Raw genomic sequence first — 15,471 nt, 5'->3', positions numbered from 1 at the left:
CAGAAGCTTAGCAGGCCATCTGTCCTGCAGATGATTTCTACAGGGAAACATTAGAAGCAAAAGCCCATATGCACAAACAGAAAAACACACAATTCCCCTCACAAAAAAAAAAAAAAACAAATCACCAAGTAAATTAACCCTTGCTACTGAAAAAGAGCAGCTTAAAAAGCTAGGAAAGCCCTTCAACCAAACAGGACAATAAAGGTTGGTTTTACAGAAAATCTGATGCATCTCCGCATCTCATCTCCTCTGCCTCACATCAGAGGCTTGACACAGGCTCAGACGAGCTCTATGAAAAATAACCCTGGGACCACAGAGAAGCCCATACACATGTTCCTCACTCACAACACTGCCAAAAAGTGCATCTTCACAGTAAAACGGGGCTTCTTGCACCTCTTCTCCCAACACTCTCAAACCTCCCCAGATTTTCTTCCCACTGTGCCCCTAAGGACCTGACAAGAGCCTTTCATAAAAGCTCCAGAAAGCCAATGCTCTTTACTTCCAACAATTCCTTTCACCTCTGTCCCTTTCCAGAACTCATAAGAAAATTGTAAGAAATTGCAGTTTGGGAGACTAAGTCCCCTGAGCCACACACAAGACAACAGCCCTCTGTATACTGTCATTGAAATGGTGATTTCAAAGCCATTCTTGACAGATTCCCTCCCCAAAGATGATGATCTACACCTCCAGCAACATTAGTTCTGCAGACCTGGAACTTACCAAGCACAATGCCACTACTGTAGTGTACTGTGTACACTACCAACATGTCTACAACCATGAAATGGAAGATTAAATGAGGCTGTGCCACTCCAGCCCCCCAAAAGCAGATTCCCAAGCTGTTTCATGGGCAAACTTGCAGCCTCCTCCCAAGACCAACTCCTACAGGACACACCAGCAGCAGCAGATTTTTTCTTCCATTTGTATAAAAAACAAAGGGTTTCTCATCTCCATAGTCTGTCATGATATGACCAGATGTGCAGTCTAGGCACACACACAATGGGGAGAAAAAAGGGCAGACGAATAAATTTGCATTAAGCAGGGAGACTGCCTTTTGGTCTAGCCAGGATACTTCCTGAGTTCCAGGCACATAAACACTCACAGGACTCACACCTCTCTTGTGCAAGCAATAAAGTTTGCTACTATGACACAGAAGCCCTGTAAATCAGGCCTGATACAAAATGGCCCAAGTGACTATTAGCCAACAGCTGAGTTGTCAACAACCCTATGTTATGGAGTATTTCCCATAGTACATGATTACATCCACATCCTGTAAGAGCTTGTTAATTACATAAATACATTTAATTTATAAATAATAACAAGTTGTAGATTAGCAAATTAAGCATATATAAATATATAAATAAAAGACACAGGTTGATTTGTGCGGACTTACTTTGGGACTCGCTGCACGGTGAGGATCTCTTGACTGGTTAGTAAAGAGAATTCAGACCACCAGACCAGCCAAGTATGCTGGTATTCACCTATATTTTGGTCTCAGGGGGAGAGGAGCAGCTTGTCCCAGACTTCTTGCTGGGAGATATCAGTGAGAGCCTTGACTCCTGCTTCTGGGTTAACCATTTACTGCCCTAGAGACTGATTTCACCTGTCATCTCTGAGCCCTGGACTACCACCCTACACACCACTTGGACCCATCACTGCAGCTCCGGAACACATTCTCATACCCTCCCTAAACAATTCAACAATATTAAGCCCTGCTCATTCACACACAATTACAACTCCGGGTGTATCACTGCCTCATGGCTCCCTAGACACAAAATAAGCCCAGACATGCAGACAGGGTCGGAAAGTTGCTTAGCAAAAACATGATAGAGAAGTCCTCCCAACAAAATGCATACTTAACTACTTGGTAGCCATCCCAAAGTGGCAAAAAGCTCCCTCTGACACCTTAGCAGTTTCTATAGCAACAGGTTGCTGCTAAAAATGTTAGATGCAAAATTCCTCATGTTGGGCAAACAGGAGCTAGGAGGACAGATTTAAAAGAAAACTTCTAAATAGCTGCTGCCAGAGCTAGCACAGGATCTGCTAATTCACAAGGTGGTGGTGAAACAACTTAGAAGAAACTCCTAGCCCAACTCCCACTAGTTGGGCAGTGCATGGTGCACAGGGCCATGTCTGTGGAGCACTGTCTCGCAGCATCCCCCAGAGCTACAGCATCCCCCAGAAAGAGGGGGAGCACACATATTCCTCTCTCCTGCAAGGGAGCACTTGGAAGTGAAATCAATTGTTTTAAGAAACAGAACCACAGAGCAGCATACTGAGTAGGGAGCCTGAAAGCCAAAATATTAGATTATAGGTTTGGCAGTGCTGCTGCTGCTTCTTCATGAAATCAAGGCTGGGTCATTCAACCTCTGAGGCCTCAGTATTCCCAGTACATGAAAAGTAAATCTACCACAGAAGTTCATATGGCTCACGTGCAGCAGGTAAAACATTTCAAAGGCAGCGGCTCAGGCACTGCACCAGTGCAGCACTCGGTTCATGACACACAACGTTTCAGAGGCAGAAATGCCCTTCCTGGCCTGAGTAACAACAGCTTAGCATGACATCAAATTTTTCTGTCCATCTTCATTCCCTGCTGGTGGGGAAAAAGCACTTTGGATACCTTGGGGTGAACTTCACACTGATACTCCCTTCACACACACCAGAAGTTCTTGGAAGATTCTTCTGGTCAGATTAAACCCTTATGCACAAAATCAAAGCAGCCACAGCTTAGCTGCAGCTGCACAGAGAAGGGAGGCGGAAGGAAGCCCACCACACTACCAAGAAGCAACTGCATTTGTCTGTGCAGTTCTCAGGTCAGAGAGTCCTGAAGAACCCACAGGCTTTCCTCACAAATGTCACACCCACTCCCCAGGAACTCACACCAACCTGACTTTGCTTTTATGTGTTGCTGAGTCAGGGGAAAACTCTCTACACACACAAATGTATGTGTATGTGCACATGTTTGTTTATGCATGAGCTGTCAACCCCTAAATTATGCACAGATCAACAAGGCTCTTTGAATTCCCAGACTGTGAAGTGCGTGACATTTAATCTCAACCTTCCTTTTGGATTTCATAATGTGCATTATCAGCAATGGCTATTCAGCACACAAGTACCCTTTAGAAAGCTTTCAACAGAAAAAGGAACTAATATAAAGGAGATTGAAAGAGACAATGTCTCTGATGCCTGACAGGTTCTCCAGCTTCCACAAAAGGCCAATGTATGTGTACTGAGAGGATCAAGCATGGACACAGTCTGTCCCCAGCCCAGAATAAAAGCATTTCATGGGTGGAGAGAGTGGGGTTTGGAAGTGTGAACTATAGCATGAACCTCTACATCTCCTCATCTCCCTCTTTTTGGCGCCCTGGAAATTAGGCAAGGTGAGCCAAACCCCAGAGGTTTCTATTTTAGGACAAGGTGCCTCATCTCCTGCAGTGGTTTACCTCTTTCCATACACCACGGGAGGAGGGTAGATGATGAGAGAGACTAGGTTTTTGATTGCTTTTATATGGATGGACAAGACTCTTGATCCTCACAGTCAGCTTTTCACTACCTGACCCTAGGCAAATACTGTATCCTTTTTGCACATCTCACAGCACTGAGTCACACTTAGAGAAAAAAACTAGACAACCACATGCAAGAAGGGAGTTCTTCTCTTCTGCTGGGTATGGAGATGCTATGTCCTAAGTAGCTCTTATTAGTCACAGCCACTGAGGACCCACATCTGCCTAAGGAAATAAAGCAAGATTTCTCTTTTTATAGCAGAGAGGAGGCAAAGGTATGGACACTAGTATGCAGCACTGAATAACCTTGGTGACAGGGGATATCTGAGAAGAACTGAGAGGTCCCAGAGTTAAGAACCTCTCTCCCATCTTGCCTGGTACATGCAAGAGAAGTCTTAGGAAAGAAAGGATAAAGATAGTACTGACTAGTCCTTCTCCCTATCTTTGTTTCACTCCTCTACCCTGGGACAAGGAGGCAACAGAGACATTCAGGAAGCCAATTGGTAACAGCACCAGTGCTGACAAATCAAGTCTCAAGTAACCATGGAAAACACAGCATTGCCAGATGTCCCATCTCTACTATCAAGGGTTGTTGTAGGACCTTCCCTTCTTTCTACAACTTTAAGTCTGAGACACTCGGATACAAGTTCCAGTAGTATCAGGATCATTCCTCAGCACTGTGTGTATATAGGCACACATGGTGCTTTGCTATTGCATGTGTGTATATATACATCTCTGTCAGCAAGTGTACAGCACAACCTCCTGCTTAGAAGAACTCATGACATAGAAGTGTCCCCATTATCTTACCTGTAATGTCATTCCCATGCAGCAGTGGCTCTAGGGGTTACAGGCTAGTCTCTTTGTCCCCATGTACTTTGCAAGCACCAATGACAGGAACTCAATTTGCATGGTGATGTGATGAAGGGAATAAATTGGGTGGAGGGGATAAACTCATCTGCTTTATTATTCCTCCATCTGTTAACCCTCAATGCATTCTACTTGTCCATGAACAGTGGACATTTACACAGCTCATGGAACGGAGTGGCTGAACTCATGATGTACAGCAGCTGGGTTTTTGCCAGACAAGGCAAGAACACATTCATACATCCAAAGGAGCAAATGGTTGCACTGGGCAGGACAATAGGGCAGGAGGGTGGGAGGATGCACTGTAGGTGTCTGCTGTTCAGAAGCACTCCAAATCTATGGCTAGCACTTACTGAGACGCCACAGCAATGCTGATATTAAAGACAGCTATATTTTATTCTCACTTATCATGAAAACAACCTGGGAATGCACAGACAAATGATCTAAATTCTTCAGTCCTGCTCAGTGTAATCTTTGACTCCTAGCAGATTTTCACTTTTTGTGGAGCAATGTTTAGGTGCTCTTTATTGCTGTTAAGCAGCTTCTACAGAAACTTTTTTCCTAGGCCACAAAGAAAATGTTGGTGAAAAGCCAATACCACCTCACTCCCCTGGACTCAGTATTGCAGGTTTTGAGTTTCCCTCTCCCTTCTGCAAGGAGGTAAAACTCACATTTCTACCTACTTGCAATACACCAAACATTTAACACAAACGGCATGCCAGGCAGCTAAAAATTAAATGTCCAACAGAAAGACTAAGAGGGATGTAAAACCATGGATCTTTACAATACCTTGTTTCTTCAGAAAATAGCCTGCTTCCTGGAGCTCCTGTTAAGACTGGCAATACAGCCCTCTTTCCGTAACACCATCCTTCTTGAGGGCTCTGGACAATGTGGCAGAGTGTCTGCATCCAGGTTATGCTCAAGCCATCACCCCATGCATCTCTCACAGCTTTGCAGCAACACTGTACAAGGAGCAGTGAGCTTGCTGCCTAGCTGGGTGCATTTCATGCATAGCAAGGCAGGGCCAGACAGCCAGGAAGGCTGAATTAAAGACACCTTCTTGGCCATCTGGAAGGATCATGGCTGATCTCAAGAAACTGCCTGCTCTTTGTCACAGCCATCTCCATCTACAGCGGCGCCCTAGCTGTAAGCCCAGAAAGCAACTGCAGTGCCCAACAAGGGTCAGAATGATTTTGGAGCTCAGCAATGGGATTCCTGAACTAACCTCTGTCCACTGGAAGAGCTTCTCAGGTCTTTCCATGACCACAGACATCTGACACCGGAGGTTTGTGTTTCACTCATAAGGTGGCACCACTACAACAGAGTGTTTCTGCTGCCATCATGGGTTATTGAATGAACTCAGACAAAAACATCATCTGAGTCACTCACAGAGCTTCCCGAAGACTTGTGGGTTTTCTCTGTAGGTCTCTTATTTGGCTGCTGACACAGGCTCCAAACTGTTTACTTTCTCAGCCCAGACAGGATATAGCTAAAAACATGAGGGCTGCAAGCCTTTGTGTGCTGCTCTGCCTGCACCTGCCCTGCTGGGCTGACCATTTGAAGTTCTGCTGCCTGATTTTAATAAGAAAAGGAGAAATTTCTGTCTGGTTTGCAGCAGCAGGCAGCTGCAAAGGGGACTATACACTGATCTCCCTCTAAAACACAGAATCTCTTCAAACAAATAAATAATCAGGTCGGCAATGGCCAGTATTATCTGACACTCCTCTGTGCACATCTCCCGCTACATTAACTCATACAGCTAACACCACTCCCCAGGACACTGGACTATCGAACCACTGATTCATTTTTTACTGCTTTTCTCCCCATGATCTCTTCAGTGCCTTTGACTTAAAATATGTTAATCCAAATCCCTAACAAAAACTTCTAGGAAACTGCAGCAATGGAGCCAGCTACCAGTCTCCTACGCTCAGGCTTCTGATTTTGGCTCCACAGGTTCAGAAAGTGAGCATATGGTTTCTGACCACCAACATCAACAGAAGCTGCTCACCTGTAGCACTAAATCCAGCTACAATTGTTTTGATCACTTTTCTGTTTTGGTGACAGATCTCCTCTCCCCACAACCACAGCGGCAGTCAGTATAAATCTGGACCAGAACTTTCTTACAGACTCTGGGTCCTCGGCTTTGTCCTCTAAGATGAGCTGGGTAAGGGTCCAACCAAGTTCTGGTAAAGATGAGTCAGATGCACCCTAGGCAAGGATTTCTCTGTCAAAACCAGTGCACAAAGATGCTCAATAAGTTGCTATTTTGCATACAGAGGGACAGAAAGACATTTAGAGACTCAGCTAACTGGAACACACATCCACCACACAGAAAGAGGATGAGAGACTTGTGCACATTGTGAAACACAGAAGGAAAGTTCACCACTGGGGTTTTACCAGAGCCCTGGGAGGCAGGGCTGTGGGGCCAGCACTGCATGCTAGGCCATCCAGTAAGACCGTATGCATCTGCAAGCCTCATCCCCTCAATCTGTCATCCAGGGGCAGGCACACTAATCAGGACCACAGATGGGCACTGAAACACATTGAGATGCATTAAGCCTTGCAGATGACACAAAGCTTTACAAACAGAAAAAAACCAAGGCCAGAGATTGATTTGTCATTTCCCTTCATGTCTAAACCAACAAGAGTGTCTTTGGTTACAGCTGGATTTCTTTGTGTACATCTTTTACTATCTTGAGCAAGAACTCTTCAAACATGGAATGAATTCATGCGAGCCTACGATCTCCAGGACAGAACCAAACCCGTATTTTCCAAGGGAAGGAAGAAAGCCATGTGAACAGGGAACACCTGGTCACCTCTTAAGTGTTGTTTTTCCTGGTCTGGAAAAGGTGCCAATATATTTGGGGGCCAGCATTGGGTCTTTTCCTGCCAAGACTTGTTTTCACATTCCTACGTCAAAAATACAAAACCCAGAAGATCTACTTTCTATAAATAATGTCCCAATAGTGCCAAGGTCACCAAGCCATTCCCTCTGGCACCAGGCCAGAATCAGAACATAAATAATCTCAACATCCTTCTGATTCACGTGTGCTTTCTTCCTGTGCCAGGGGAAAGCTTGAAACTAAAAACATAGCGCTAAGAAGACAGGCAGCCCCACTTCATGCACAGATGAGCCCCCAGCTCCACCCAGGTGAACGTGCAGCCTGCTGGGCAGCCTGTTGGGAAGGCAGCCTGCATCAGAGGGAGATATTCTTTGTGTTCCAACAGCATGTAGCAGTTCCCATTAGAAATTTGGATACTTACTGGATGAGGACCAAACACACACACAGGAAAGAACAATTCACGATCCAAACAGTTCAAACTGATGCTTGTAACTAGCATGTGGTACCATCCCTCCCAGCCCCTACTGTTCAGCACGTTGACCTTCAGAGAGCTGCAGGACAAGTGAACACCAGCTGCAGATGTACTCCAGGCATTCTGCGCGCTTCAGCACTCGATGCTCATTGAGAACAATAGAAAAACATTTTCCTTTGGATCAGGCCCCAGCCTCCAAGCAGCTCCAAATGGACAGAAAACTCCAGGGCAGGGGTTTATTCAGCCACAGATCAATGGCCACCCCAAGCCTTGATGTACCTCTCTAGAGATGCTCTTGTGCTCACATCTCTACAATAAAACCTCACCACAGACCCACAAGTAGAAAGGATCAATTGCTCTTGAGACTGTACGGCAGACATCACCTTCTCAGCCTCCCGGTTGGGATAACCACCTACCCAGAGAAGAGCTCCCTTGACCTCACTCTGCACTGCAGTAAAAGAACAAGAATGCAGAGACATATTCTAAAGCAACCAAGTCCTATTTTTCCCAGCTGCCATCAGTATCCAGCCCTTCCCTGCTGAGGTCACCAGGACACCACAGGTTCACAGTGCCCCTCGCACGCCACTGTGTAAACATCAGGTGTATTTATGCAACCTTGTTGAGATACGGCTAGGGCTAGTTGAGGTGCCTTCATGTTGAGTCTTAGGAGCTTGTTTATTTGGGGGGTTTGCCAAAACCTTTCTAAGAAAACTTCCTCCCTGGGGCAACTCCCCTGCTCAAAGCATAACCACTATTTATTTGCTTTAAAATCACTTTTCTCCTTCACAGGCCCTGAATGTCATTATTCAGCAGACTCTGCTATAGTGCAGATAGAGTTACTGAACAAGTTATTTATGCCAAATCCAGAATAGCCACTGCTCTTGCATACGCTGTAGTTTCTCATGGCTCAGCTGTGCTGGTGGTAGCCCTAATGTCAACAAGGTTGGTGTCACTGGTTGCTGCTGGCATTTATAACTCCCAGCCTTGGCAGACAGAGGAGATTAAACGGTACCCATTTAATCACTTGCAGCTCGGGCTTTGCTGGCCCTGATTCTCAGCAGTTGCAAGAGGGACAGGGACATCGCTACAGTAAGGGAAAGGCTCGGTGGACTACAAGCAGCATTGAGGCAGGCAAGGAACAGGCACTGAATAAGGTGCTGCTTCTTGCTCAGCCTGGTTTGCTCAGTTGGAGCTGTGCTCAACTGGAAAGCATAAGAGCTGCTGCTGCTCTAGACAGAGCAGTGCACCTGCTCAGCTGGGACAGCCAGACACTGCAAGTGGCATGGCAGACATCTCAGCATGCAGGAATGTACGAGCTCAGGCAGGGATGCAGAGCCTGCTGAGAGTCAGCTTACCTCACCTTCCCCTCTGTGATGGGAAGGCGTCTGTCCCGGCTCTCTCCTGCATCGCAGCTTTCTCATCCTGTCCTTCTCCCTCCCTCCCCCAGCCCAAGTACCACCCCGTCTACTATGGCCAAGCCCTCCTTGCAGCCAGAGCTCCCCGGCACACCTACAAGGCTGCATCCCATGGAGTATAGCTGCGTCAGCTTCCCTCATCCCAACCCGAGGCACTGCTCAGCCATCGAGGCTGACCTCCTAGCCTATGCAGCGGTCAGGACACAGCCTTCCCCTTCGGGTACCAGAGGTACTCATTTGGGGACTGTGTCCTGTGATTCTTCCCGAGCACGAATAAAAGGACGGGGCACTTCCAGGAAAGAAGCGACATCGGACCCCAGCCTTTGAGTCGAGTGATGGCCAGGAGAAAGCCCTCGCCACAAAGTCAAGTGACCGCCTGCGAATCAGCTCGCAGGGCGGCACGGCTACTGTTCCTCCAACGCTTCGGGGTAACCTGCCACTCTCCCACCAGCATGCAGCGCTCCACCATCTCCTCCTCCACCCATCTCACCCGGACCAGGCACGGCCAGGACAGAGACCGTCCCATCACAGCCATGCGCAGGCAGCACAAAGGTTGATCCCTCTCCTGCCGCCCCTGTCCGCCCGTCAGTCCATCGGTCCGTCCACCCATCCCTCCCCCGTCCGCGATGACGCCCGCCTGGGATAGGGGGTCGGATGCCAGCAGCGGGCTTTCCCGCGGGGGGCACGGCCGCAGCGGGGTCCGCGCCCCCGACCTCCGAGACTCCGTGGGGCGGCGGGGAAAGCCCGCGGCGAGGAGGGACGCGCACTCACCGCCCTAGCGCAGGTCCCGGCGGCGGCGCGGGGAGGTCCCGAGGGCTCGGCGCGGCTGCCCCATGAGCAGAGCAGTGCCGGGGCGGCCGGCGGCGCCCGCAGCCCGTAGGCGGCCAGACTGAGCCCGGCCCCGCGCGGCGCCGCCTTTACCGCGCCCGCCCGCCCCGCCCGCGCCGGCCCACGGCGGGCGGGACCGGCCGCCACCGCCCGACGGGGCGGCCCCGCCGCCCGGCCCCGGACCGGCTACGCGGACCTCAGGCCGACTGGCTGCCCGGGCAGGGCGCCTCTCGGGTTACCTGCGGAGTACGCTGGGGCTCCGTCTGCCTTATGTGCGGGATATGCGTGGGCTGCGCACGGGCCACGCGTAACCGCGGCTCGGCGCGTGGGAACAAAGAGCAGCGTCCAGGGGCCGGGCTCCTGGGACGGAAGGAGGGGCGGGGGCACCCATGGAAATAAGCCCGCAACTGGGAACAACAAAAGGCTCCTATCCCAGTCCTTCTTTGCGATACAAATGGGGCCTCGATCGTGCTGGTCACGGGTGCGTGGTTTCGAGACTGCTTTATAATTCCCTGCGAAAGGCAAAAGGGAACAAACGTGGGCGCAGGGGAACACGCATATTTTTTCCAAGTGAGTTGGTTCCGAGGAAGAGCCTGGCTCTCCGTCTGCACAGAGGGCTGCAGGGCCAGCTCCCACCGCCAGCCTCGCCAGAGCTTGTCCTGGAGCGAGGCTCGCATCACCCAAGTCCCTCTGGAGGGATGCTCGGAGACCGAATCGGGCGTGGCGGCATTTTAATGTTGCAGTTGGCTTAGACCAGATGAGATTGTAATGAAAGACAGTGACAGCAAGGTTAACGGCAAACATCAGGGGCAATTAGCACACGGAGGGGTGGCAGCGGAGCTGGCGGCAGCTCAGTACCTGTCCAGATGCAACTCCTTGGCTTTCCAAGGGAGGTTTCTGATGTGTTTGTTTGACTGAGCTCGTTTCACGGATCCAGTTTGAAGGTATAGAGGAGAATGCGTGAGGGAAAGGGAGACAGAAGTACAGAGAGGCGGGATCGGTGGGAACCTTTGAACTCGCTTTAACCCCATGGACAAACCCTAATAGTGAACCACATCCTGAAAAGTACAGTGTGATGAGGTCATTAAAAATACAAGGGTGTCCTTTGAGAAACTGAAGGCTCATCCACTGGGAACTGGGCTGAAATGTCTCATTTCACAAAGACCAAGTAATGAATCTTTGGGAAACAGAACATTTCTTCAGAAGAAATATCGGACATTTGAGTGTCTGGTTTTGCTACATAACAGGGGGGGAAGAAAGCCGAATATTTTATATTAAAAAAAAAAATCCAAGTACCAAAACAAATTCAATCCTGCCTTGGAGCTAGTCGAACATTTTACTGTGATAAAGTTCAAAATTTTCGGTGTGCTTGTGCCAGAACATGTACAAAAGATGAAATATTATACATGCTCCATCTGGGCTTTGTGGCACAGAAATATGATAATGAAATACAAAAGCACACAGAGCAAATTGAGAAGGCAAAGCCGAAACAATCATGTTTTACATTATTGAGATGAAATAACTATGATATTGTCAAACAAGGTAAGTCAAAATATGTCATGCTGGCTTTTTTAAAGAGAAATTTGCATTCACGGAGATATCTCAGCATTGTTTCAAAGAAGTAATGAACAGTTTTCCAAGGATAGCTCAGGCTGCTGCATCAGGGTAAGAGTTTCAGAAGTAGTAAACGTTTATTTTCAATATTCATCATTTAAGCGTTTGTCATCTGATGTCACAAGGAGCTCTGGGGTTATATCTGGCACATATAAATGTGCTTTTGAAAATATTATCCTCAGCCAAGATTTGAATTCATAAATGAGAACCAGAGACCTTTTCTAGTAGCTGCTCTTTTTGGGACTGCACATATCTCCCACCCACCCACCTTTTCCTCATTCAGAAGCCTGGGTCAAGCCTTTGTCTTCTCTGCTGAGTGTTTCAATGGCAGGACAACTGCCACTGGATGTGCTCTCAGCTCTGCCCCTCTCCCCTCTCTCTTTGATGCTGTATCATCAGAGCAGATTGTCAAAGTGTTAGTACTGGTCTGTGCGACCACATTTTATAAGTAACCTCGGGCTTTCTTGTGCATTTTTTCCGGCTCTCCCAACAACAGGCAGATGGATGGGTGCAGGCAGATCTCTCCTGTGACTCCTAGCAGGCAGGCATGGGGTGCATCACAGCTCACAGGAGGGATCAGCAGCTTTCTGCAGCAGGAGGCACTTGTGAGAAGATGTACAAAAGGCAGCAGCCAGTTTAGGCTTTCACCTGCACTGCACTGGGACATTACAGGGGTCCAAGCAGCCTTTAGTTTCCTTCACAGCAGCTTTAGTACGTGCACAATCAAACCTTCGCTGCAGCACCTCTAGCAGGCACCAATGGCTTGGGGCTGATATTGACATGCAGCGTTGTACCACAGGACTGAGGAAATCAAGTGGTTCAGAGTGACCAGCTCACTGTGCCCCAGGAGCTTAGGCTGAGGTGCTTAATCAGGTGGGAGAAAAGGAAGGATGGAAAGCAAAATCCAAGCTGTGGGCCTGGGGGAAGACCCACAGTTGCAAACCAGAGCAGGGAGGAGGGGAGCAGGGAGAGGGCTGCACTTGCCATTGGAATCTGCATGATCCAGCCAGAGCCTGGTGTTCGGATGAAAGGGAAAAAAGAAAGGAAAAATTTATGAACTATCCCTAGAAGTGTCCTGCACTTGGCGAGAGTCCATGGACAGAGACAGGGACTCACGGAGAGTGGGACACAGAGAGATGGGGGCTCAGAGGACCCCAGGCAGCAGCAGTGAAGAGAGAGGTTGGTCTAGGGTGCCTCCCAAGCAGCGCTCATGAATATTTGGCAGAGGAGCATCTGCAAAGACGGGTCTAGCAGCCTCCCCCCTTGTGAGGGAGAAAGCCTTTTGTGTAGATCAAAAGCACAGCAGACCCCTCTTTTTTACAGTCTGGGGCTGGAGAAACAGCAGCCTGCTTTCTGCATCTCCAAATAGGACAGTCTGTTAAACACGATGCCTCTGAAATGTGCTAAGGCAGATGCATCAGTAGGATTTGTTATATGCAGTGTTGAACGCATTAAAATACATGCTGAGAGGATGCAAGGCAGGAGGATAGAGTGCAGAGACTCGGTTCTCTTAGACTGTGTGTGGAACAAGCCCTCGTGGTGCTGACAGGGAGGATTTGTTTTTTCCCCAAGGAATGCTGAGTCGTCATTTCTCTCCCAGGTCAGCTGGAAACATGGAGAGGGCAGGTAAAGCCGGAGGGTGGCACTGCCTCCTGCTCTTCCCTGGGGGCCTGGCCTCTTCTGTTATCTTCTCACAGAGAGCAGTGTCTGGTAATACCCCTGGGTGAATCCTGTCTATGAGAAACCAGGGACAATGTATGGAGAGGCAATAGAGAGAGAGCAGGCTGCCATGAGGGGCCAGAGCTGGCAGTGAGATGTGCTGCTTCCTCAGATGTCCCCTCCTGGGCTCCAGCAGATGAAGGTGGTTCCTGCCCAATGGGCTGGAGGCTGCAGCCATCCTCAAGCAAGCTTTTTGCCTACGCAGCACCCAGTGGGTGCAGAGCTGCTTTATTTAGTTATGTTAGCAAAGCATCAGGTGGAAGGATCAAATTGTTTTGTGGAAGGGACTTGGGGAGGACAGCACATCTTTCTCAGCCTGGGGAAGGGAGGCAGCAAGTAGCATAGAGCAGGCAGCTGCCTGCAACTGTGAAACAGCTGAAATAATCAATACTCTGTAGATGTAGATGAGTCTGGTTTTTTTATTAGCACCTCTTACAGCTCTGGCCATCTGTCCCCTGGTGTCCACTGGGTGTGACTGGAGCTCCGCAGGTCCTGTGAGACACTTCATGCCATTTGGGCTAGGATCACTTCTCATGATAGAAACTAATTCTGCCCCCGAGATTGGGCTAGGAGGTAGAGATGGTGATGTGACACTTTCTTCACGAGGAACAAGGCACAAGCTGCTTTGACAGCAAGGCAGCCTTTTTGTCTTGGAAGGGAAGCACACAGATCTGGTGCAGGGTCTGTGTGTCCCCAGGCTGCTCTTTGAGGGTGCTGCATAGTCAGATGGACAGGCTTGCAGGGAAAAAAAGCTGTTTTGGAAATTGTGTTTTCTGATCTGTGAAAAGTGGCAAGGCCTAGAAAGAGGAAAAAAGTAGGTTCTGTATTGGCATGAATTTTTCGTTCTTCTGTCAGGGAAATCTCAAAAACTGTTGTTCAGGTCAAGGCATTTTGATTCGAGTCATACAAAGGGTTGCATTTGAACCTCTGTCTTTTAAGCAGCATAAGACATACTCAATGTCTTTTTAGGAGAAAAAAACACCAAACCCCTCAAACAAACCAAACAAACCAAAACACAAAAATTAAAGTCAACAAGCCAAAAAGTCCAAAAGCTCAGAGTGTTATCTGAAGGACCTGGAAGGAGTCTGTGTGTACCTGGGTGTCACTGAAAGGGGCTCCAGTGCCTGCACGAGGCTCCTGCAGAAGCTTTGTCGTCTCAGCAGGTTGGGCACAGACTCCATCCTCAGTAAAAGAAGGTCACCTCAGAACAGAGCAATGTTTTTTTTCCCTCTTTTTCTTGCCCCTTAGTGGCCTCCCACACCCTTCTGGATTGTCACCCTTGATTTCAGAATTCTGCAATGCTTTCACTGTTACTCTGTAGCTGCTTTTACCCCCACCTACTCACCCCATCAACTGAGCTCCGGTGGGCATCCATACAAGTCCTCTTTTCAATCCTTTTATGCTGTGCATTTGAGATTGTCTTGTTGAGATATGTCTGTAGCATGTTATGTCTGGCATATCTGTAGCATGTTGAGATAGTTGCTGACTTCAATTTTCACCCTTTAGGTTGTCATTTTCTCACACTGGGAAATACTTCCCACTGTTTCCTTTGAAAGATGGTACAGAAAATAGGCTGAGTGGTAGATCTCGAAAGTATAAGGGCAGGAGAGGTGATTAGACTGTGTAGTCCAAACTTCTCTGCCCCTCACAGCTTGTTGAATTTCATCTAGTTAGAGCTGTATGGAGTGTGACAACCTGTGCTTCTCTTTGGCCATATCATGCTTCCACAAAGGCAATCAGGACTAGATTTTACCGTAAAGCTGTTTTGCAGAAGTTACATTCCTGAATGAGGAAGGCCTCAACACACAGGGACAAACTGAAACAGTTTGACTCTGTATCTCAACCCACGGGCCACTTCACCTTGCCTTCCCCCAAACAGCCTTCCAGACGGTGCGTGGGTGGCAGGGGCAAGAGCCATCCTATTGCGCATGTCCTATAGGCAGCATCTTGAAACCAACAGCAAGTCTACAGGATGAGCACAGCCTCCCTTGGGACACAAAACCCTGGTGGGACAGGCTATCAAGTGCCTCTCCCATTCCAAAACTTGTGATGTTTAATCAGCCTCATGGAAAAAAAACATGTCTCATTTTGCATTGGAGTTTGCTTGGCATCCATCTGTGGCTACTAGCAGTTTCTGTACCCTGTGCTGATGGCTTAAAGGACACGGCACCTCTGGAAGCAAGGGGTGACATGCTCTCCTCAACAGTGCTGGGCTT

The 15,471-nt window shown here is 48.5% G+C and overlaps 1 protein-coding gene across 2 annotated transcripts in view; it reads right to left on the bottom strand.

The window, feature by feature from the left end:
- The window catches only part of TP53I11 (tumor protein p53 inducible protein 11), a 25,244-nt gene extending 15,013 nt beyond the window's left edge, over positions 1–10,231 (bottom strand). Inside the window, exon 1 of one of the 2 annotated variants that reach the window (XM_017811497.1) lies at positions 10,162–10,231. The gene's annotated coding sequence lies outside the window, so the exon portion shown is untranslated. Of the gene's footprint in view, positions 1–9,865; positions 9,977–10,161 lie in introns of those variants that run through there. The other variant, XM_017811481.1, reaches the window with a different exon arrangement.
- Between the last annotated feature and the right edge of the window lie 5,240 nt (positions 10,232–15,471).

The sequence above is a fragment of the Lepidothrix coronata genome, unplaced genomic scaffold (assembly GCF_001604755.1).
Source record: "Lepidothrix coronata isolate B3197 unplaced genomic scaffold, Lepidothrix_coronata-1.0 Scaffold1, whole genome shotgun sequence".
In the NCBI taxonomy this organism is placed as follows: domain Eukaryota; kingdom Metazoa; phylum Chordata; class Aves; order Passeriformes; family Pipridae; genus Lepidothrix; species Lepidothrix coronata.
This window is presented reverse-complemented; position numbering and strand designations above follow the sequence as displayed.